The sequence below is a fragment of the Botryllus schlosseri genome, chromosome 5 (assembly GCF_051294905.1).
Source record: "Botryllus schlosseri isolate E-star chromosome 5, Bs_hap1, whole genome shotgun sequence".
Lineage (NCBI taxonomy): Eukaryota > Metazoa > Chordata > Ascidiacea > Stolidobranchia > Styelidae > Botryllus > Botryllus schlosseri.
Window position 1 is genome coordinate 26,461,016 of NC_137240.1, and position 16,332 is coordinate 26,477,347.

Consider the following 16,332-nt stretch of genomic DNA (forward strand, 5'->3'; position numbering starts at 1 on the left):
AACGCAAGATACTCATAGCCCATTTGTGCTCGACGTAATAGACCAGGGGTCGGCAACTCCCGGCGCGCGTGCCATTTGTGGCCGACGAGATGATTTTTTTCATGGCACGCCAAATGAATTGAGCCAAACAACATATTATAACCATGTTCGTTGCAAAACATGTAACATAAGTTTTCAAGATGGAACAAGCTCGTAGGCGACCCAAACTTATTTCGTAAATCCACATAAAACAGAATCTGTTATGACCTATTTTATTTCTCTTGAAAAATTTTTCCGCGCCTCGCGCGATTTACCGGGACCTAGTTTAGTACTTTTAATGTGGGAAACCCAAAACGTATATACGCAAACCTAATATCGTATTTGGAACCGTTAGAATGCTTTAGTCTAGGGGTGTGCACTGTGCGTGCAGCCTGTGGAAGCACGACTATTTTATGAACCAGCATTTCGGCGTCGGGCATTTTCACGCTAGAAGACAGACGTTTCGGGTTACATGTGACTCCGTGCGCTGTGTGCGTTTCCGAAATGGGTGACGGCGATAAAACCTTGAAGTATATTAACCGCTGCATGTTGGTCAAAATGTGCGACATTTATAATGATATTTCCACAATCCAGGCGCCGAAATGACCGGCGCCGAATAGTCCAGCCAGCGCCCGCAGCCTGAGCCACACGTATCAAATGAGTCCCGTGTCGAAATGCGAATTTGCAATCGTGTTATGGATCAAAGACAACCTTTACCGCTTTACCGCGAACTTTGGAGCTAGCAGGCGAATCTACTGGCATACCAACCCTAACCGCCAAGCATGATACATGGGTGGGCAAATTTTTCATCAACAGGTGATATCATCGTAACGGCCTTGACGGGCCTGTCAATTAATGGCTATGGTACCGAACACCGTGGACTTGGAAACGACCAAAGAAGCCACAGAATATCGATTATTACGCGACGAAAATGAAATGATAGGGCTAATGCGGTATAGCGACCAAAACTCATATCCTTCGCGACTAACACTGTAAGAATCACTGGTAACCGATGACAGCTGCAGAAAACCGGTTGGTGGGATTCCTTGCTTGAATCGGTAAATATGACAAAATTAAAAATTTTGGCATGCCAGTTGGTCATATTTTGCCATTTTCGATATTTTGACACGCATCATACGAAAGGTTGCCGAGCCCTGTAATAGACGAACTGCTGATTGGATACGCGCTTTCAAGTATGTTGTTATTTGTGGTATTCATGGTGTTTTTCTACTACAATGGTCATTTATACACCAGGCCGACATTCTTTATTATGATTCTGCATCTGACTGCTTGGAGCACGGTCCAGCACTTCCGGACTTGTGAAACAACGCTTAAGCAGACCGGATGGCGAGGAGCTTATAGATAAGCCTTTCACGTCAGTAATCATCTGTTACATGCAGGACCTTAACGGCCTCATCCCCCCCAATTGGTTATCGAGCTCGAAGAGGGGCCAAAATCATCTCATAATTCAGATTATTTGTTTCGAGAATTACTATACTTCTTCCAAATTTTCTTCGCGCCGTGCGCGATTCGACATCGCGAGATGTCTTGGTTTTAATAGGGGTGCCCATCTTTCTAATAAGATGATACGCAGAATTTATTGAAATGTGCCTTTCGGTGTCGGCCTTTACCGCGCCACGACATACCAAGACGTAATATGAAATTTCAGTCAACGTACGACTCCGCATTGTCCATTGACAGGCGCCTAAATGGCTGTCACCAAATATTGCTGTCGCCAAATAATCATAGTAGTATATGCAATTGCCAACATCAATGACCGAATGCCATCATGAATTCAGGAAATATTCACGCGACCAGATAACTGTAACGCACTGACAACATAAAATCTGGTGCCCACGAGAGTGGTTTAATTCCGTCGCGAAAAGGCGTCTGGTGGATCGCGCAATGAAATTTAGATGAAAAGTGCGTTGCGAACTGAAAAAGGTTGGGAAGCACTGCCCTAACCTGATAGAATTCCTCCATATAAGCGAGGTTTAGTGGGTTTGGGCGAGGCAGAGACTCTCCGTATACGTTAACTGCCATTTCAAGCGTCAGTTGCTTCGGAAGTTGTGTCCGTTGAAAGTTTTATATATTATACCTGTCGAAAAAGTGTGATCTGATTTAAAATTTGGTTTTGATATCGGCTGCCACCTCACGATACCATTGTGTGCGGGTGCGCGACAGATATATTGGTCCGTATGAGCACTGTATTCTTTTTCCAAGTTATATATGGGCTTAACCTCGATGACTCGTCGTGTTTCAAATATGCAGTGAGTCGATGTGAACTAGACGAAGGGAAATATTTGTGCCTGTACGAGTGAAGTCGGATAAATAGCACCTAAATTCTAAAATAACTTTCCACGTACCAATGTAATCGGAATTTATAAAATTAATCCCATGACTATGGATGTCGAAACATCATCAATACTAAACAACAGCAACAATAACTACCACATCCACTGTAGGCCGGCTGCTCTATGAAAACGCTAGCCTGTTCTTTAGCACAGGGAAGGCTCACTAGTCCGTGAGTCACAGACTGCTTGTCATTGCTAGGTGACGACCGGAGCTCAGAAGTTTTATTAACGGGTATCAATATAGAATGCTATTGTAGCACTGATTTCGAAAATACATGTATTTATAATGTCAGTGCACCCGTACCTACGCAAATTCGCCCAGGAATGTGAAATTTGAATTCGTTGCGTACAATGCCGGCACAGTGAAACAATGCAAGCTGACTCATAACTCAGTATGTCGCACCTGTTGTCATCCTAACAATCCGGGAATCGCATCGCAACGCTGCCACGCCCCATCGCATTCACCAACCGACGATGTAGTATGAATTGTGTATTGTAATCGATTGTTTTATGAATTCTCTTCTTCTTGGCGTCCCTCTGTCTGTATAACAAGCACTCATTTCCGGAGTAGTAGTAATTATTCTGAGTACTTTTGCTGTCATACAAAAGATGTCACTCATGAGTCATGATGACCGTTGCATTGTTGCGGAATCTTCTATCAAGATGTTATAACGACTTGTTGGTAGATTTGGAATACAGTTCCAGGATTTCAACCGAGTCACAAGGTTCCGAGTCAATCTTACTTTTATAGTTTTGACTCGAGTCAAGTGCAAGCCATAGTGTTTGCTGTTACTTATCGAGTTCAGGTCAGTGTCAATTGTGACAAGATTTATTTTAAAATTTGAGTTGACTGTTGGTGTATAATTTATACTAACATGGTGCGAAGTAGGCCTAATTCATGATTTCTTACAAAAATCTGAGTGGCTATCCAGTTGAAATAAGATGTTTTGATTTAAAATACTCTCGTAGAAGTCTTACCGCAATGTCATTCCTGCCCAGTGCTATGAATATCGAAGCGAAAATTCAGTATGTTACGGGTAAACGGCAGGAGTAAATGGTAGTCCGTAACTTCAATCAATACCAAGAATTAGCTCTTGGTTGCAAAAAGGTCGGTGACCCGTGCTGTATCTGGATACCTGCAACATACAAAATAGATCAATATTCCCAGTCTAGCAGTTACAGATTAATTACACTGGTCAACACATATTTTAGGACGGCAAATTAAGAGTGTTCTTTGGTTTTCTCCGGGGCACTGATTCCGAATATGGCCTTGTTTTTTTCAAATTTGATTGGGTTTTAGAGATACCCAATGGGACCATCGTTAAATTTTAGGATTATTAGAATTATCCTAGTTGAAGACTTTCACGGATATCATGTACATAAACCCCAATCATATATAGGTATAAAATGTTCAAATAACGTTGCATTAACTCATTCAGTTTTGAGTCATATAAAGCATACCTATTGTAAATTCAGAATAATCACAAGGTGTTATGTTCTTGATCTTGTTTGAACAATAACTCATACGACGAGGTTGCAATATGAAATCAGTATATTATCAGCAGAATAACTTTAATACAGGCGACACGATCCAGAGTGCAGGTAAACGAAAGACCGTAAGACAGCGGTTCTTAACCTTTTTCCTCCAGCGCCCCCTTTCAAAAATTATCGTGCTCCAGCGCCCCCCAACTCATATAGTAAGGACTGTAATAAAGACAATGGGTAAGAGGGAGGGCCGTAACAGCACTTGATCAGCCCCCTAAAGAAACTAATATATTGCGCACCCATAGCGCGATGAACCAAACTTCTGGGGGCTACGCCCCAAGAACCCCGTCGCGTGATTTCGGTGGTCAGCAAGGTTAACTCCTTACAATTAACTCGTTACCTGTTGTTAGTTTCCTTTTTTCCGCTTGTTTCTGCGCGGCAGTCTGAATCTTGCGCTGCCGATTATAGGCGCAGAAGCCTGTCTATGGGGTTATCTACGGATGCTAATCGTTGTAATTCATACACGTGATCCATGACTTTAATAACACAATAGCACGCCCAACTTGATGATGATAGCTGACACTAAGCACAGCAACAGCAACAGCAACATACGGCCGACGAACGTAACAGAATTAAGATTAACGTAAGCATGGAACCAAAGTAAGTTAAGTAAGATTTACAATTAATTTTGCGTTAACGTGAATAACCAATGAACGGTGGTTCGCAGACGCTTTATATAGCGGTTCTGAAAAGGCTTGATTACAAATGATTACTAAAATCAGGATTAACAAATGAAATGCGCAAGCGCAAACACCGCTATACAGTCAAAAGATATTGAAACGCGTAAACGCATTAAACTAAAGTAAGTACACGATTCAAAATTTGTATTTCTTCAGTGACAAATAATTTTATCTGATTTATGTTATTTGTCCTGTGTGTGTGGGGTGGAGGGGGGACAGATTGCGACGAAATGAAAATTCGGCACGACCGATTTAAGCACCTACGGACAGTTAGACTTATAAACATGGGAGTATGCGGTCAACATTAAGGGCAATCCTCGTCGGCTAAGGTTTTCTCGCTGACGATCTTTTTAACACACTTCTTGGAGTCCCATATTGATTGGAACTTCTGAGTTCTTCGTGCATCGTGGCGTGACAATTACCGACGCCGAAATGCCTAATTCTATTTTTCATAATTATGCGTAATCTTTCGTGGGGGAGTCGTCAAAACATGATGCGTAATTTATGATCATTCACCGACATAATTTAGGACCCGCTTCGGGCTCACCGATTGGGGGTTTGGGTTGCAGCAGTTTCGGTCCTGGTAAGAGGCCAAAGTTTAGTCGGTCTTTTCGGGACTTTGGTATTGGAAATATTTCGCGCTTTAATCGCGCTCGAGGACCATTTGATTATAATAAACATACTAATTGTGTGTGGTATTCAGGGTCAAATCAAGGTTGTTATAACAACAATCGGGTACAGTCTCATACCCCGTGGTTCGAACCATCCCGAATTCACTTCTGCAATTGGCAATACGGGGAGATTAACGGTATTGGATTAATGGTATAAGTAAGTCAACTGAGAATGGGATGCATATTTCTGCTCACATTCAATGTGTTACTGAACCCAGTTATAATTTTAACGTGGATGTATCCCATTCAAAGCAACTCATATAATATAACGTTCATGTGAGGTTGTGAACCACAACACTAAATAGTATCATCATTTTTGATACGATGAAGAAATATTCTGACGATTTAATTTTGCAGCTCTCAAATACAAGTATATTTAGTTATTCATTTCGTGCACAAAGCTTCAAAACTTACTTTACGTACAAGGGGCTCTCACTCTCAAAAGTGATATAGGCTACATTGCCTCCTCCTTCGATTTTCACACGCTGTGTGCTTCGGGATATAATACCTAATTTGAAACATTTTGTTGAAAATAACTCTAGCAAGCGTGACGGCAGTGTTTTAACGGGAAATTGGCGATCTAAAAGTACGCGCAATTCGTTTTACATTAATTATAATAACCCACCATACTAATGTAGCAAAAATTGTCGCGTAGCGCGACCAAACAATTCTGGATTTTGCATGTTTTGTGGAATGATAATTTACTCTGACTACTCATTAAGGATATGTCCTACTATCACATCATCTGCTGCGAAGCCACTTTTCTTCAGGGCCCCCCATATCGCCCCCTGAGCCCAGCGCCCCCCAAATCGGCCCCTGAGCGTTTCCGCCCCTTCTAAATCACCAGCGCCCCTTGGGGGGGGGGGGCTGGAGGCAAGGTTAAGAACCCCTGTCGTAAGACAACAGAACACACGGGTATAAATACAAGCACGACACACTAGGAAATAATAATTGGCGGTACTTACTAATCAAATGCAAATACAAGGAATATTAATTTATAATATTATAAAATATAATTGTTTCCTATACGATTCGTGCCTGTCAGCAATTCAGGGCAGTCTCTCGAAAGATTCCGGAAATCAGGGTTGTAATGACTCGAGTCATGACCCGGCTCGAGTCCGACTCGAGTCTTACTCGAGTCACCATTTTCTGATGACTTGACTTGACTCGAGTCATTTTCTCAAAATAAGGAAATCACTCGACTCGACTGGAGTTAATCCGTGTATTGAATCGACTTGTACTCGAGTCATTGCGCATGACTCGAGACTCGGACGGCCAAGACCGACATTTCATTGTAATTTCGAAATGAAGTAAAGTGACCACACTCTAGGGATTTCGCCTATTGGTACTGGCAGTTGAAAATGCGGTCAGAAACTGCTAAAAGCGAGGAAAATTAGCATATTATAAATGAGAAGTATTCGATATCACCAAACAGAGTTATAAAAAGTGGATTTAACAAGAATTTAACTGGAAACTGAGCAGTCAACGCAATGACTTGGACTCGGACTCGAGTCATAATACCATGACTCGGACTCGACCCTCTGCTCGATGACTTGGACTCGGACTTGACTCGGTGGTGAAGTGAAAATGACTCGACTTGAATCGAGTCAAAACTATAAAAGTGAGATTGACTTGTGACTCGGAGCCACGTGACTTGTTTACAACCCTGCCTGAAATAGTTGCCAACAATAGCGCCAACACCAACGTGATCTGCACAATTCTGGTCAATTTTCAGCAGATACGTGGTGTGCTTGGGACAGTAAGACATAGGTAATGACAACACATAATATCAATCGCATATATCCAGGAGACGGATAGCATTGGCTCCAAGTGGAAAGTTGCGAAGCGACCACAGGAGTCGCGACTCGAACAAGAGCCGGGTTTGGTCAATGAGTGCAAATAAGTTATCATGTTCGGTAGGGAAATTATCCGGCGCTCAACTGGTTATGTGGTTCCGCTTCCTTATTAGGCTTCGTCAGCTTTCGTTTTATGTCAGAATAGTGGAGAACATCGACACAAGATATTTTCTCCGAAACCAGCATCAAAGTACGGGCGAAATGTGTGGTTTCCTGTCTGACTCTAACATATTCCTCGACTACATCTTAAAGGTCAACTATATCGACCAAAACAACTTTGGCTCATTTTGTAGAGTTTTTTATGCTGATTCCAATAATATACATCCTAACTTCCAAAATTACGTATTTTCTGAGATATCGCAGTGCAAACTGCCGACCTCTGAGAAACGGCTGTAAAATCAGCAACCGTGTCGATGACGTACTACCATGAGGATTTTTCCGATCCATGGAACACTGAATGGGATGTCTAAGTCAATCGCTGGTTGTTGTCTTCGCCTAAATTACCTGATGCTGCGTTGTTTTGATTCGTCATGCCCGACTGGACTATTCAATCTTCATTTTATGGTACTTTAGGTTCTTATAATTTGCGATAGCTTGTGTAGAGGAAGTACAGAAGCCAACGTGCAAGGCAAGCAGTTCTGTTTCCATGTCATGTATTGATCCCATGGAAACGCCACCTCGGTAAGGACGAGGACGGCTAGCTGCCCCGCACTTCAATGAAAACAGATGCAGAGAGCAGAAGAAAAGCAAGTCCGGAATGACCCTTTTGCAGTCCAATATAAGGAAGGCTGCTGTGCTCACCGATGTACAGTGTTTCTCAATAAGCTGCTGTAGTCGGAGTAGGAACACTTTGCCATCACACTTTCTCTACCGCAAAGGATGCTGTACAACGGTAAGAACGACTTCTGGAGGCACATCTGTCATTCAATCATTGACCAGTTGACCACGAGGTGTGGCCAGAACCCCGTCCCCTTGCTGCTGCACGTGCAAGATTGCAACGAGATCAAGCCATACATCACGATGATGCCGTGTCAAGGTAGGTAATTATTATTTCAACCTCTCTTTTCCCAACTTTTCCCAACAAACAACCACCCCTGATCTAGGCTTACATAAAAAAAACTCTTGTCCTGCTGCTGGCTTTCACATAGATATTGAACCAGTTTTACAATAAAAATAAAGTAAATGGAGTGTTAGTGAGTGTATATGATTGAATTTCTGCTGTAAATTATTATTTCAGAAACATTGACAATCCTGGCCGAGGGCATCATGCTGGAGCATAACATCAAAAAAAGAAAATTCGCCGAAGAATCCTGGGAATAACACTCATTCACAGAGATTTATTGAGATAATTTCCTTCTATATGATATTATAATTTTTGCGATTCTGTATTTATTAGAACCCAATAAAAGCTTTCGACTTTTCTGTATGTATTAGAATCCAGTAAAAGCTTTTGAGTAAAATCATTTTATTACATACAAAGATAAAGTGGAAGTAGCAGTCTGTGAGAACTGATCAGCGACGTCGGAATACTTCGGATCCAGTGCATGCGGCGTAGCTGAATTCCTTTGAGTGAATCTAGTCAGGTCTAGCGTCTCTGAAAAGTCAATATGTATTAGTTATATGCATCGGTCTTTAAGCTTAGATCGTCAGCATACCGCACAATCTTAGACGCGCAAGTCCAATCATTTGACCAAACGGTACGGTACTTTCGTCGTCCAGTAATGCCTGATTGTATATACCATTCAATGGCTTACCTATATACGGGAATTCCTCAATAGTGTCGGAATCAGATTTACTAGACACCGCGTAGCTATCAGTTGAGTCCACAGCTTCAGAGGTTGACATTATCCCACTTCAATACATACACCACAGCCGCAGCATCAGAAATCCTCATGGTACTACGTCATCGACATGCTTCATTGATTTTACTACCGTTTTCGTCTGTGGTAGCATTTTGCGACTTTCGCTGCTCGATATCTCAGAAAATACGTAATTTTAGAAGGTATGGTGTATATTTTTGGAATCAGCATGTAAAACTCTACTGAATGAGCCAAAGTTGTTTCGGTCGATATAGTTGACCTTTAAGAGAACACCAAAATTTGATTTACGCTTTCTCGAAGACAAATTTTTCGAATGTTTTTTTTTCACTACCAGACAGGGCTATAACCAAGTCACAAGGCTCCGAGTCGCAAGTCAATCTCACTTTTATAGTTTTGACTCGAGTCAAGTCGAGTCATTTCAATTCACCATCGAGTCAAGTCCATCGAGTCCAAGTCAGCGAGCAGAGTGCCGAGTCCGAGTCATGGAATCATGACTCGAGTCCGAGTCCAAGTCATTGTGTTGACTGCTCAGTTTCCAGTTGAAGTCTTGGTAAACCCACCTTTTATAACTCTGTTTGGTGATATCGAATGGTTCGCATTTATAATATACCAATTTTCCTCACTTTTAACAGTTTATGGTCGCATTTTCAAGTACCAGTACCAACAGACGAAATCCCAATAGTGTGTTGGCTTCGGAATAACAATGAAATGTCGGTCTTGACCGTCTGAGTCTCGAGTCAGTGACTTGGTTCGAGTCATGTGCAATGACTCGAGTCCAAGTCGAGTCAATACACAGATTGACTCGAGTCGAGTCGAGTCATTTCCGTATTTTGAATAAATTACTCGAGTCAAGTCGAGTCATCAGAAAATCGTGACTCGAGTCGGACTCGAGTCAAGTCATGACTCGAGTCATTACAACCCTGCTACCGGACAGTCACCAGTAAAATTATCACGGTAACGAAAAGTCTAGAGTCTGGGACCACATTAAACCCATTCTTATGCGTGTATTTTACAAGGATGTAACTGGAATATATACCGCCAGCAACTTCATAATTGAGGATACCGCTAGCCAGTACTTACCCGACCCTATTTTGGTTCGGACGCGGTCAATTTCAGACTATCGATACTGAAATGACAATTTCTATATAATTTCATGAAGTCTTATTAGGAAATACCTTATTACCAGCAGCAGAATGATTTAAGCGTATCAAATGGTTCGACGACGTATAAAGAATTATTCATGTTTCTGTTGCTGCATTCCCGACAGGCGGATACCTCCAGCAGGCATTGAGGAATGTGGTGCATTTTTTCTTTGCATAATTGGAACAAAGCCTAAAAGTTGAGATTTAAACCAACTACAAACATTCATAATAGAGTTATGATGCTTGTTTAGCTCTGAAATCCCATCACACACCCTCAAATGTACTCGGATTGTACGTTGTCATGATGATTACATGAAATCGTGCGTGCATGAAGCCAAGGAGACGTGGAGTCACGGTTACTTTCGCTGATAATTATTAGGATTTACATTTTTACATATAATGCGATTATGATGTCGGTAATACCTCTCACGATTCGGTCTTTTATGCGCTAAACTGAGTGTGCAAGACGTATTGCGTGTGAGCTCATACCACCAAGAACAATTATTTGACTTGAAAGATTATTATACTTCAAGCTCATAACATATTGTTTTAATAATTATTGTATGTATTGGTGACGTACAGAGATGGGATCTAGAAGTAGAATATGGAAAAAACAAAAAAAAACATGTGACACCTCTAGAACAACCTACCAACAAGCATGTCGTTTTTTAGGTGTTTATTCTCTAAAAGTGTTACGTATCCTACACATACTGTAAACATTAAAACATAAGTAAATCAGAAAAAAACATGTTCTACTCTCGGAATGCTTTACACCAGAATGATTACCTAACAAAAAGACAAATAATTAAATTAAAAAATTACGAGCGGAAATCAAGCAAAGGTAGACACCCATTGGTTGCATAGAACACCGCAGTACTCAGTGAGTAGTTTCGAAAGGTAGATTTGATCGAGGTGTCGTTTACTTAAACTAGTCAATTTGAGGTGGGATACCTTCGAAAATGAGAGATGCATCTTTCAGGCCCAACACGAAAAGAGAAATGACTAAGACTTATGGCTAGGGCAAGTTTTTGTTGCACTAAAATTGAGAGAAATTTGCACTTAATTTTGACAAAAGTTGCAGTAAAAAGTTTCAATTATATTTTTTGTTGAATTCGTAGGATATGAGATACTCGAAAGGATCTGTTGTATAACCTAGTTCCTGCAGAGCTGTCAAATTTGTTCCTTTGTCATTTCACAGACATTCTGGCGAGACCGTCAAAAATAAAACAAGTCAAATAACTCACTTCAAACCCCTAGGTCCGCAAACTTGACCCAAGGCGTTGCAGAAAAACTCATTCTTGGCGGCTTTAACAAAATCAATAGCATGAATAAGGTGACCCAGTGAAAATGTAATTTTCGGCGTTCTCGCCTGGGCGTTCGTCAAATGGAAAACTACGTCAAATTTAAACGACAGAGTCACTAAATCGATCTATTTACATATTGTTCGGACACGGACGTGCTTGGCGGGGTGGTTGAACTTCTTGCTAGCAAGCCATTTTATCATAGATAACCAGAGGTGGTCAAAGTAGTCAAGAAAGCTACTCAAGTAGAAGTAGAAGTAGCGACGAAAAAATCTACTCAAGTACGAGTAGAAGTACTTCTGCCATAAGCAACCTAAAACTACTTGAAGTAGAAGTAGAATTGACTGACTTTAGAAGTACTCAAGTAAGTAAGTAGTTGTGAAAACGATCCTAATTCGTTCACATGGATTGTGAAAAGGTGCAAATGGAGCTATGCGAAAGGTGACGTGCTTGATTCATATTGATGCATACCAACAGGTATCCAATTTTCGATAGCATAAGCATTCATCCACATCATGATAGTATTGATATGGAAATGCGATACTAATCCTCTTCGAACATCACGTTTTAGAAAATATCATGGTACAGCGCCATCCCCTATATCAGGGGTGGGCAAACTACGGCCAGCGGGCCGCATGCGGCCCGCAACACCGTTCTGTGCGGCCCGCGAGAGTCTAAAACAACTTATTAAAAATATTGATAAACTGCGTACTAAATATCGAATTAATGCGGGGACTTGATTAACCTTTTTCTTAGTAATACTAAGGGAGTAGTTCTCAAAATGGGGGCGCTCCGCGCGATTTACACCCAGTTCTTAATTATTGCTCTGTATTGAATCTGAATTTCATATCTAAAAATCTCTCATCCACAGTCGTAATCTTCCATGCCAACAAACTATCCGTTACGTTTGCTAGCATCCTGGTCGCGTTTTGTGACATGATGTTGCTAGCATCCTGGTCGCGTTTTGTGATATGACGATAAGGGGTGGGGCGAAATCTTTCACCATCACAAGCGGGGTGTGTCTTGAAAAGTTTGAGAACCACAGTTCTAAGGTAAATATTTCCTATGTTATTTTGTATGTTTAATTTCTGGCGCGACCATCTCAAAGACCACGCATCTTGAAAGGTTTCAACCGCTAAAAATCACAGAAATCCTAAACGAGATTGACGCCACTCCAGTTTTAACTATTTTGCTGATGTGCTTATAAAAATCGATTCGCGCGTGTCTTAGGTAGATTCGTTCTATGCGTAGAATTGGGGTATTTATATTTTATCTACACATATACTAGAAGAGTGTTTGACGCTAACATGGTTATGGTGCTGTCAGCATTGTGTGTCCTGGAACTGAACCCCAAGTGGAATTAGTAAATCTATGAATAGATCGCTGCTCATAGATTTCAATTTCAATCCTGTTCTAAGAATCGGGACAAACGACTTTAATCGCTATAATTTTGACAAATTGGTTATAGTGGTCGACCAACCAGCCTATGAAAAATCGCCACTATGTTTTTGACGCGTGTGCGGTATCATCAAAGCAATGTTTGGTTTGCTTTAAATAAGCATACACATTATCTCCATGTCCTCACTATATAATCAAATGCCGATATTGCGTTTTAGTTTATAATCCCAATTTTATATAGTGCGGCCCGCGAATGGATTTAGATGTTGAATGAGGCCCGCGAGCTCAAAAGTTTGCCCACCCCTGCCCTATATTATAAGGCCCGTAGTTTAGTCGAAGAACAATACGGAAGAGCTGTACAGGATGCGGTGTAAACACTTTGCGCGATTAGTAAACGTTAATAAAAAATATGATGGACCGTATAAATGCCATATTGTGTAGCTTTAGTTCCGGAAATTAAAGGCATTACTACACTTATGCTTTTATACTTCAACATGTATGTTATACAGACAAAAGAACTGATATTAATTATAACTCAAAGTACATGATACTAGGAATTAAAAGTGAAATACAAATACTACTTCTAGAAGTGGAACAGGTATTTCATACCTTTAGTCCAGAAAGTTTCAAAGGTGGTATGCTAGTCAGTGTCCACTTTCCAGATTAGAACACGTCATGGACATGCTAGATTACGATATGACAAGTAAATGCTAGATTGCGAAACATCAATTTCAAACGTTATGATGAGCCATATATACTGATATGAATTATTTCATATGGGCGAATCGCGACAATGTGGTGTGAATGGAACCACGCCAACCCGCTACCTAAATTGTATTCATCGATACTTTCATGAAATCATACTGATCACTCCGTATCCACTGCGCTCGAAGCGCGACGAAAATTCTTGGCTTTACTCAACTTTTATGAAAATTAAATGTTGATACTCCGTGAAAACAGCCCCGATATTTCTCAGGCTATCTTTCGTTCTGGGGGATTAAACTACTTCTACTTGACAAACTGAAAATAGCGAAAAGTAAGTAAGTAGATCACAAAATATTACGAAGTAGAAGTAGAAGTTGCGAAAATCAGATCTACTTGAGTAAGTACCAAAAGTAGGGGAAAACTACTTGAGTACTTCGAAAAAGTAGAAGTACTTCGTTACTGACCACCTCTGTAGATAACACAGTGAGATGCAGCTAACGCATCATATAGCTCTTTGTTGTGCAAATCAAAGAGAATAGAACCATACTAGATATAGTTTATAGCATGTTTTTAAATCACTCCTTTACATTTTGATACAATATTTGATAAAAGTTGCAGTAAAAATTGCTATGAAAAATAGAGAAAAGTGTCAAAAAGTTGCATTATAAATTCCATCCAAACAGCTTAAAACATCATTGTATTGCTGTCGAAGCTGCAAAAAAGTTGCAAGAACTTGCGCTACATGACTAACCGTTGCATTTTTCGGGAAAATGTTCAATTAACTTGATACAGACTACAAAGGCTATATTTCGTCGATTCAAACCGATCCAGATCTCATTTGCAACATACAAAATCCAATTCCAATCCCATGTACACTCTTAGCAAAAAACGTGTGTATTCATACCCAAAGGTGGTTGCACGTCAACGAAACCTAACTCCGAATTATATCGTGGTTATAAATCATACGTGCCTACGTGCATACCCTTATACGTCGATACGCGCAGTCTTCATTTGGATTAAAATGTTGTTTTTTAGTTATACCGTGGTGTAAGTCTCGGATATGTACTGGATCCGTGTACCAGTGGTGGTATATTCACACCCGAATATCACATGGTATGGGTGAGAATACACACTCTTTTCGCTAAGAGTGTGGTTGCCTATAATATTACGGTCTGATAGTAGAGACGTCCGATCTCAAGAATATACTCCATGCAATTGTTGAAACGAGTTTGATCCCTAATTAATAGAATTACCAAATAAAATTATATAATAGAAAGGTATAGGCCGGCGTAAGTATATGGAACGAAAATTAATATAATTCTTGAATACTACGGTATGTGTTGATTTACAGATTCGCGAATGGCGTATCAAAGCTACGGAACTGAATTTACCGGTCGAGTTCAATGTGATATTATCTTTGTATTGCAGATTATTGACAAGCCGCTGTACATGCCTAGTCGTATATTTAATGCAATGTATCCTTATCTTTAATGGATCGAACGGGCAGGCAAGGAAGTTAGCACGGACAACAGCATATCAATCTCCACCTCTTTGGTCACCCACCACCCAGTTCTCGGAAGCGAAGAGCGTGATTCGAATGATCATCCGATCGCAATGGGACAGAAAATATAATAACAATGAGAAAGGATGCCACTATCGAAATTTCCAAACTTCCGTATTCGACCAAATATCGTCAATGCGAAAATCGCGCCGCAATGAAAATATTTTGTTTCGTCTTCGTTCCGGCCATTGCCGGCTAAAAGCGCATCTATTAAAATTGGGTGAATTTATTCTACTTTATGGAATTTCTATTTCGCACCTGACACTGTGGACTGTGGACCATTTTCTTTTCTCATATTGTAAATACGGGCATCAGACAAATAGCAAAACACTATTGTGAGGGACTAAACCTCTCGTTCACAACTTATAGCCTTTTAGTTGACTCGCTACTTCATTCGGCCGTCAAAGAATTCGTGGACATGTCACATATCGCTATATGACTAATGTAACCTTTTGATATGTATTTGTACTGATTTGACTTTTGCTCACGACAAACCTTGCATGTGGTGCATCAGATCATTCGCGGTGATAAGCGCTACCTCATTTTTCCCACCAAAAATATTTGTATCAATGCATCCGAGAAATCATAGAAACGCATCGCACTTAGCTCTAGTTTGTAGTAGAGTTCGACATTGTGATCTGCCCAAGTTGGTTGGTTTGTGGTATTTCTGGTGTTTTTCTACTGCAATGGTCATTTACATCAGGCCGACATTCTTTATTTTTATTCCGTAGCTGCCGACTAGTAGCACGGCGATCAAGTTAGCGAATCATATAGCCTGAACGTTTTCGAAAGGAATCTGAAGGTTTCGATTGCAACACAAGGTTCGAAGAAAAAAGAAGGAGCTCTCGCTCTTGGATTAAAAGGGGACAAATAAAGCAACCTGAGCCACACCCAGAGAGACACAATCGGCATTCTGCGAAGGCAACACAGTATTGCAACTTCATCGAGTTAGTTACCAAACTTTCTTGCATATTTTTCAGTCCAGTTGGCAAATATTAACGCAAGTACTATAGAAGATTTGACATCATTCAGAAATGTGAATAAGATTTGTTTTGCTGGCTTTGAATTTCGAACCTGCAGGCTGACTGATTGAGTTGCAGACCAGCGTAGTATTTTAATTATTTTAAGTAGAATTAATATCGATACTAAAGATACTTGTAAGATGGGTAAATCTTGGATTATAGTTTGTTACTGGCATGCATGAACCCAAATAGTATATCGACGATAGTTAATAATAAATAATATAATCATATGTCGACGCTGGTACTATACACTTATTTC

At 40.5% G+C, this 16,332-nt stretch overlaps 1 protein-coding gene and 2 long non-coding RNA genes across 3 annotated transcripts in view; 1 reads left to right on the forward strand and 2 right to left on the reverse strand.

Annotated features, from left to right (window-relative positions):
* Window positions 1-16,332, reverse strand: part of LOC145439887 (uncharacterized) — a 131,922-nt gene that overhangs the window by 27,831 nt on the left and 87,759 nt on the right. The window lies entirely within an intron of this gene.
* Window positions 7,375-8,550, forward strand: LOC145439547 (uncharacterized). The gene is made up of 2 exons (XR_013915262.1): window positions 7,375-8,160; window positions 8,362-8,550. It is a non-coding gene; the product is annotated as an uncharacterized LOC145439547 (long non-coding RNA).
* On the reverse strand, window positions 8,573-9,218 carry LOC145439548 (uncharacterized). Its single transcript, XR_013915263.1, has 2 exons — window positions 8,780-9,218; window positions 8,573-8,718 (listed from the first exon to the last, which is right to left on the reverse strand). It is a non-coding gene; the product is annotated as an uncharacterized LOC145439548 (long non-coding RNA).